General features: G+C 49.7%; 1 non-coding gene across 1 annotated transcript; it reads left to right on the top strand.

Annotated features, from left to right (window-relative positions):
* The first annotated feature begins 3,622 nt into the window (after positions 1–3,622).
* Positions 3,623–3,787, top strand: LOC115314485. Its single transcript, XR_003917549.2, has one exon. It is a non-coding gene; the product is annotated as a U1 spliceosomal RNA (small nuclear RNA).
* The last annotated feature ends 5,212 nt before the right edge of the window (positions 3,788–8,999 follow it).

Raw genomic sequence — 8,999 nt, 5'->3', positions numbered from 1 at the left:
ATGCATGCCGATCCTCGCACGTGATCCCCTCTTCCTGCGACGAGGAATCAGTCTATATACGGTCGAGAGGAATGCGTTTCGCGATCTGCAGCCTTGAGCTGCGATCACACTGTCGGTGCATTGCACAAAAGACAGTCTAGGGCAGGGTGTAAGATAGACAGGTGGGGAAACGAGAGCCAAATGAGCGACCGGATTGTGTCCCTCTCGGTTTTCTCTTTTTCTGTGGCGCCATCTATGTGGAGCACCGCGAACTCTCACTCCGGGTGGGCGACCGGTGGCGACCGGCTAAACCGACGGAGATGGTTTCTCGTGGATTTTCAATGGAGGACTGTCGTGCTCTCGGTTTATATTGCGCACTTTCTTATAGAGTTCCATGCAAATCCGATTCCGACTTTTTTCTTCTCGCCGCAGCGCCATCTGTAGCAAGTCGGGGGTACCCGGAAGCAGACGAGTACACAATCCGGTCACGGCGCTGCGGTAGGCTTCTATGGGCCGTTTCCCTACCTGTCTATTTTACACCCTGGTCTAGGGACACTGACTGAGGCGTGGTTCTTCCTTGTGTGACGGCCCCGCCACGTTAGTCACACAAAAACTGTACGCAGACATGTTCGAAGCGAACAAACATGATTCTAACATGACTGAGGAAGATAATGTTGTCATGGTGTCTGAAGTTTGTATGATTTAGAAGCAGAAGGCCTGGAGTTTGTTGTTTCAATCGATTGAGTATCCAATAAAGGCTGCTTCACACAGTTCCGTTTCAGTGTGACCAGTCCATGATAAGCGTCCAAAAGGCAACTGGCATCAAGTTGCGGAGCACTGCATACCTCGTCGTGTACTCCCAAAACTCTAGTAAGTTGCAGTGCTTATATCTCGTCAATGGCCTTGAGATAGAACTTGACGGTGACCTCCTGCATTAAAAAGTTGTGGGACACCTTAAGCAGAGAAAGCTTTTTTCAAGGCACAGTGAACTTGACACTCACAACCCGCGACCACAAAATTCTAGCTGGTGGAGCTTGAACTCTTTTCCAGCACAATAGAAAGCAATTTGAAAAAAAGCATTCTGAAGTCTAGACAAGAAATTGCGTTAAAGGTAGGGTTCCATGTTTTCAGATAAATCCGATAAACTCCGAAGCACACCCGCCGGTAAAATGTTGGCCAACGCGGATTTATCCGACAAACTCCCAACATTTACGTGCTGATGACCCCCCTCCCCTCCTAAAAAAGAAACAAAAAAACTGTAATTTAAACTTTGATCAACTCACACAGTCAATGGTCTTGGGAAAATGCCAGCACAATTATTTTTCAAATCTCGGACCAATGTCAAAGGGGTCTTACCGCTTATCTCGTCATGGCCCATTCAGGAGAACAGGTCACTGTACTTTCGGGTCACGACAAAAGCCACTTTTTGGTATCCAATTGGGGCCATACTAATTAATAATAATAATAATAATAGGAAGGAGAGGTGATGTTTTTTGTAATAGTGAAAGCTACGGACCATAGATGATGCATAAAATGGGGAACAGGGGCAGTTGAAACTTCTCTACTAGTACATTCTCTACAACTCCACCTCGTGCGGCCGCGGAGTAAATTGATGGAATAGGATGGGACAAATACGAGCTTCCCAGCGACTACCTGTCGTAGGACAAATTAGTAGTTCCAATGGCAATGGCACTGTAGGGATCGCTTGAGGGTTTGATCGTTTCCTGGAAACTGAGGTAATCGACCTTCAACCGTTCGGATGGGGGCACCCCGACGGCTCGCCCCGAGGATAGGGGGGATGAGCGGCTTGAGCCCTTTTTAATCTTTGGCCCGGGAAGGAGACAGACATTCTTGCCTGTCGCCGCGAGGTAGTGGCACCCTCCCCGGCTTTGTCGTCACGGCGCGTTCCCAGTGACTGCTTGCCCAGTCGGGAGACTGCTACAATGAGGTTTTAGCGATGAGGGGCGCCGGCCTGGCTCCACTTGGACTCCATTACGCTTTTCTCGCTAACTTCGAAGGACACGGCGTTAATTTGTTTTGACGCGGCGAAGTGGAGGGTGTTTTCCCCGCAAAGTAGTAAAGTATCGCCCCGATTGGAGAGTTCCCCAAGGGGTTTAGCATTGTTTCTCTTCCTAGAAAAGGGAAATAACGAGTTCGGTGGCCTTTCTGTGATTGGTGGAGGACCCGCTGGCACTGGGGCCAATAGAATTGTATAATCGTCCTGATTGGACAGGCTCTGTGTCAGCGGGGAGTTTTCTCGTCCGCGCTGGCGAGAAAACGTTGAGTTTGAACAAGCCCGTGCGCGGAGCAAGTTATCTCCCGCGGTCCGCCGGTCCGCGTAGCTTTGTCGCGAGCGACGAGCAGTTTCTTTGAGCCTCACCGTGCGCGGTGGGCACTTTGCGCCGAGGCGCGTTTTTTTTTTTTTTTTTTTTTGTTTGGTATTTCTACTGCCGTGAGCGGACAGTAGAGTTCTGTAACCGAGTTTGCTATTGACGTTTTAATACATCTGTTTTTGTGAACCGTTGCTCTCGTCTTTGAACGTCTTTCCTCGAGGCTCCGCCACCACCAACGAGCACCGAAGCGACCATCCAGCGCGGCAGTCCACGATCGCCCGGCCCTGACCTACGACTTCTAGGAAGGACCGGGACAAAACAACCTGACCCTCAGGGAGGGGGGGGGGGGGGGGGGGGGGGGGGGGCATTTTTTTACTGACACCAACGTTATATCGAGCTGAAATAAATTTTAAATGATATACGCGCGTTTTATTTTTTGTCAAGCATACGTTCGCACCCGGATAATATTTCTTTATTTGTATATATCTAAAATTTTTAAGAGGAAACACTGCAAAATTAAACTACAATTTTTTGAGAATTGGGTATTATGGAAAAATAAACTCCGATAAGATACGAATTTTCAGCAAGAAATAAACTGCGACAAGCGCACTCCAAATTTGACGAAAAATGAACTCGAAAAAGATGGAACCCTAGTTAAAACGTACGATGAAAATCCCCTCTCTGAAATGTCCATAAGCTACTTGTGTCATAAATCTCGAAGATGCGTTCATTAATTAAAACTGAATTTTGCGAGAAAAAAAATCGTCATACTGTAACAGTTTTATTTTATTTTATTTTATTGCAATACACAAAATGTTATTTACTTATAGGCTATAACTTCTCCTCAAACGAAGGTCACCAAGATTAGCAGCATGACGGGCCCTTTATGATCGTTTTAAAACGGCCGCAGGCGGCTGTATGACGTCACTTCCTTCAAATAAAAAAGCGTGCACGATAAAAAGCGGCTTCACGCATGCTGATTTCCCAGACAGTCGTTTCGAAGTATGTCTGTGATAATTTAAATGAAGCGCGTTCGCTGCAAGTCCGAAATCAAGTATTTTATCGGCGCGCCGCAGCTGCAGCTGATCAAGTGGTGGGACAATTTATATTTAAAATTAACCGTGGTACATGTATAAAAGGCATTTCTATATTAGAGATTGCATCTAAATCGGTCCACTGATATAGTAATTGTTTTGATATGAGCTCTCCTATAACTTAAATGCTATACTTGTTAAATTTGTGATGGGACTCACTGCGACAGACAGGTAACCCGACGAGAAAGACATCACTTTTCAAGCCAATAGTTCTTCATACTTACCTGGTGTCGGGGAATCCGTGATCCTCGAGGCGGAGCCCTCAGGGCGAGGCGCGGTCATTGCACTTCGGCCGTGTTGACCCCTGCCACTTTCTCAAACTGAGATAGATGGGACATGCAATTTTTGGTAGTGGGAGATTGGCGTACGCGCTATCTCCCTACCTTTATGAATCGAAAGTGAGATTGCTGTGCGAGTGAAAAAGAAGCGGCCTGCGTTGTTAGAGGCTGAAATAGTCACTCATTCTTGCATTTATTGGAATTTTCTTTTCAGCGTAAGCACACATTGAAAGTTATGTGCGGAGGAGAATGGACCATCAAGGAGAATGCAGGGATTGATGTTCGACGCGCCATACGCGCACGTTTTCCCCCTATAAAAGATTCTAAGTAAATAACCAAAATAAAGTGTTGACTAGGGCGCGTGCAAGGTGCCATTTATCTTAGGTTTTTGCTTTCGAAAGGTTATTGCTTGGGCCGGCACGTGCGGCGCGTGGAACACCCACACCTCGGCAAACCTCACTCATGGGGGCCGTCACTCACCCTCATCTTCACAGGTGAGGTGAGGGTGAGTGAGTTCCTGAACCCGGAAAATTCATGAGTGTGAGGGTGAGTGAGGGCCGTGAGGGCGGTGAAGGCCGTGAGGGCCGTGAGGGTCATGAGGGCCATGAGTCCGTGAGGGGCGTGAGGGCCATGAGTGCGTGAGTGGTCTGAGGGCGGTGAGTGCGTGAGGGGTGTGAGGGCCATGAGTGCGTGAGGGCAGTGAGTGGCATGAGAGGCGTGAGGGCCGTGAGGGCGGTGAGTGCATGAGGTGGTGTGAGGGCCATAAGTGCGTGAGGCCCCCTTCAGATCGAGCATCTTTCTCAGCAATTTTGGTGTTAATGGCGGGTTGTTCTCTAGCTTTCCCTAGATCGATCTCTAGCTTTCCCTAGCAAACAACTCGGAGCAATTCGAATACGTTTGAAGCGGCTGCATCCAATCAGGGACGCAAAATTTTCACGTGATACCTCGTGCCGGTGATGATGACACCGAAAGACTTGGTTCTGGTTTGAAATCGATCGTTTTTTGGGAATAAACTGTTTCAGGTGCATTAGTATTCTTAACGAGGTTTGAATGCATAAAAACACGTTTATAACGCGTAATTGTGTCTAAATAGTGCAACAAAATAAAATATTATGATGACGATGGCAAATTGCAGCAATTGGTTGCTGCGTGTGATCGCGGGCGGCCCGTGTTGCTGGTGTTGCGACGTAAAGTTTCTGGGTGAAATTGCCCCATCTGAAGCTGGCCTGAGTGGCGTGACGGCCATGCGTGCGTGAGGGGCGTGAGGGGTGTGAGGGGTGTGAGTGGCGTGAGGGCGGTGAGTGGCGTGAGGGCGGTGAGGGCGGTGAGTGGCGTGAGGGCTATGAGTGCGTGAGGGCCGTGAGGGCGGTGAGTGGCGTGAGGGCGGTGAGTGGCGTGAGGGCGGTGAGGGCCGTGAGGGCCGTGAGGGCCGTGAGGGCCGTGAGGGCGATGAGGGCGGTGAGGGCCGTGAGGGCGGTGAGTGGCGTGAGGGCGGTGAGGGCGGTGAGGTGCGTGAGGGCCGTGAGGGGCGTGAGGGCGGTAAGTGCGTGAGGGCCGTGAGGTTCAGTGAGGGTGAGTGAAGGACTGAAGGTGAGTGTGACTGTGAGGGTGAGGGTGAGTGAGGGGCTGAAGGTGAGTGTAGCTGTGAGGGTGAGGGTGAGTGAGGGGCTTAGGGGAGTGTGGCTGTGAGGGTGAGGGTGAGTGAGGGCGACCTAAAATGCCGACCTCTGGGAACACCAATCACTGCATTCTCCTTGATGCTTGGGTAATATATAGCAATAACTCACTAAAACAAAAAAAATGTTTTTTTTTTTTTTACTTTTTTGGCATTCGATTTTTAGGGGAAGGAACAGACGCAAAAGGCAACGTCTCAAAAGCGATGCCGTGAACTTTTTTTGAACCTAAGTTTCAAAGGTCGAACCAGGGGGTCGAAAGATTAAAAAAGTTTCGAATATTTCGAACTTACTGCATTAGGAAATTGGCAATTTACGATCTTTCGAAGTTACTAAATTAAAAAAAAAAAAAGTTCCACGAATTTCGAATTTGTTTTCTGAAAAAGGATATACTTCCGAACCTGCCATCTTGAAAATTTCAATGAATTGCGAATTTCATCAGGATTCGAAATAATTTCACGGGTGAAGTGACGAGACGGCGTTCGGTGAAGAAACTAAAGGTCTAATAAAAACGAACTTGTGCCAAAACAAAGGGTTAAAAGAACAGGTGTCGTAAGCGAGCGACGATGTCGGTGAAGAGGCAGAATCCGGCGTTAGCGTAAGACTGACTGCGGCTTGCCACGCGGAGCCCCTTTTTGAACTCGCGTGGGCTTCTGGAACAACGGGCGTGGAAGGTTGGGCGCGTAGAACATTCTAACCTCGAATCAGCCCAACGCGGTTCTCGAATTTACCAGAACATCATATTACAGTGTTAACAAAAGTGTGTCCCCGCGACCAGGCATCGACCCTTCGCTTGTTGCGCGGAAGGCAAGCGTGATAACCGTTAGACCACGAGCGCGCTGCCTATTTGGTCTAGGGTGCCTAGACAAATTAGGGAGCCATGAAGGCTCCCTAATTTGGTCAGCTGCGCGGGCGGAAATATTGCACCTAAGCATTTATTCCCATGGCTGCCATTTTAGATGAGGTTCCACCGCACGTGCCGCCGTGGATGGACTTCCCCGTCACGAACGGCAGACCACTCAGCCGGAAGACCAACGCCCAACGCTATGGGCCGCAGCGCGCCATGCACTATCGCCCGCGCACTCAACGAGCCCTCAACGGACCCCACGGAGATGCGGCTTTTTACGGACGCATCCTGGAATCCGAACACTCAGATCGCTGCCGTTGTGGCGAGAACCGAAGACGGCTATCATCGCCTACAAAATTACCACCTAAACGAGACACCCTCCACCACCGAAATGGAGCTCCGGGCGCTTCAAGTCGGTGTAAATTGGATTCTCACAGACCACCGAATTGTGAACGAGCAAACCAAGACGGTCACGATCTGCACTGACAGTTCCACAGCTATCCACGCCTTAATCGGTCCTCCCAGAGTCGGAACCACGGAGTACGCCATAAAAAGCGGCTGCAACATAATAAAAGCACAAAAAGACGTCGCAGTGAAAATCCAGTGGGTGCCTGGGCACTCCGGTCAAGCGGACAACGAGGCCGCGCACGACCTGGCGAGCGAGGCTTGCACTTCTCGCCGCTCGCAGGGAGGGCCGATCTACCGTCCATCGCTTGACCACAGCCCGGAGGAAGAACGACGACGACGGAAGCAAATTCGGAAAAACCGGTTGAAAGATCATGTACCACCCCTCGAGAATCCATTGCCTAAAGGTCTACCTCGGGGGGCCCAAGTGCTTGTTGTTAAAGCGCGAACGGGCTTCGCTATCACAGATGGTGGCAAGGTGGCGGTACAACCAACTGTGCAATCAAGAAGGCGATCCCCCACAGCCTCCAATCACACGTTGCAGCAGCTGCTCCGCAGATCAAGCACCGACCATCAGACATCTCATCTGGGAATGTGACGGACTAAAAGACGTCAGAGAGAAGCACCGACCACCAGGTCTGACCTCCTACGAGGAGTGGGTTACTCCGGTACAGGACCAAAAAACGACCTTGCTCGCACTGTGGAGCTTCGCTTGTGAAGCCTCCATAGTGCGCCGCACCTAACTCGTAACACCCCTTTAGCCCCTTCCCAAACAGGCCAAGTGCCACCCTTTTTCGGAATAAATTTGTTACTACTACTACCTTTTCATAGGCGAGTTCTTGCCTGTCTTGCCCGCTGTTGGCGAGCCCCGACTTGTTTGTTGCGGCTCGCGGCGTGCTTCGAGTTTAGTTTCGCTTCGCGACACTTTGCGACTCTTTTTAGCTTTTCGGCGAAGATCCAACGATCAAGCATGGAACATGCTGACATACATGCAGTCGTTATGATCCCATTAAAGGAACCTAATGAATCGTTCCTCAACTGAGTTGTCTTGGGTGACTGAAGTGATGTGTTCTCATTTTATCTCGGTCCTGCAGGGAGATATCTGCAATGACTGTACTGTTTATTTTTGTACGTTTTTTTTTTATCATTTCTCAAGAAAGCTGTCTTCAGAAAGCGAAGATCTTACAACCTAATTACACGTTTTACCTGTAACGTGCACAAACAGTCCTGGTTTGGTGGCGGATCGGTTTATTTTTCCACTGCGACAGCACATATAGTGGGACACTTCGCGGGTTTGGCGCCGTCGACCGCGCTCCATATCGACGCGGGCCATTTTCGGCACTCCGCCAAAAGATTCCGCGAGGACGTCACGCCGCTGATATCACGCCGCTCGACACGATTCCGACGTCACGGCGCGCATCACGTCACCTCTTTCCTGGAGCGTCAGCTGATACCATGACGTGACATTGTCATGTCAAGTCACGTTGCACAGCGACGCCACGAGACTTGATGTTGTCAGGTGACGCAGTGAGTCGCGTGATGTCATGACGTCACGTAACAATACGTCGTCATGTGACACTATGACGGCACGTAGAAACATAAACATGAGACCGCTGATAATGGAAACAATGAAAAACAAAGCGTTTTCGCTAATTATGCCTGAAAGGTTCTCGGGCAATAAAACCGTTAAAGCTGGATTGCTGTTAAGCCGGCGAAACCGCGCGATTTGAGAAGTTTTCTTCAATGACCACGAGGCGGTGTTAGTTTGTGTCTAATGGCATTGCATAAGACGCCTAGGCAGCCACACCAACGACAGAGAACGGTTCATGCATATACGCATGCATTTTCGTCGTTTCCTAGATTTCAAACTTGGCCGCGCGATTTTTTCGAAGTGTTCATCAATTACCACGATACAGTCCTAGTTTGTGTCCAATAAAATTGTTTAACGTGTTCACGAAGTGCTCCCTACCTAATACACCCTCACTGGTTCCAAGAGGCTATGGAATTTTCGTCCGGTGTGTTACTCGGTTGAATACGAAACGGTCTATGCGGAGTTGCGGACTATATATGGTGCGCGCTCGCACCTTTAACGTTCATTCAGTCCATCTGCTCCGAAATGACACCTCAGCGGTTCGGACGCCACACCTTGCAGCTGTCGCAGTGTTTCTCCTTACGGGTTGCGTAAGTGCACCGACTTTTTGGAATATTATTTTGCCATTAAACCTTTTGGTGTCAACTCGCTAAATTCGTCCGCGGTGGCGCGTCAAGTGCGGAAACCGCTCCATTGGACTGCGAGCCCTGACCTCCCTTCCCCCGGCACCTCGTTTGAGGGAACGACGAAGCTGAGGAGGAAATGACTTATGTTGTCGACGTCACGCAGATCCCTGCAC

This window comes from Ixodes scapularis, unplaced genomic scaffold, assembly GCF_016920785.2.
Source record: "Ixodes scapularis isolate PalLabHiFi unplaced genomic scaffold, ASM1692078v2 PGA_scaffold7__128_contigs__length_106722199, whole genome shotgun sequence".
NCBI classification, from domain to species: Eukaryota; Metazoa; Arthropoda; class Arachnida; order Ixodida; family Ixodidae; genus Ixodes; species Ixodes scapularis.
This window is presented reverse-complemented; position numbering and strand designations above follow the sequence as displayed.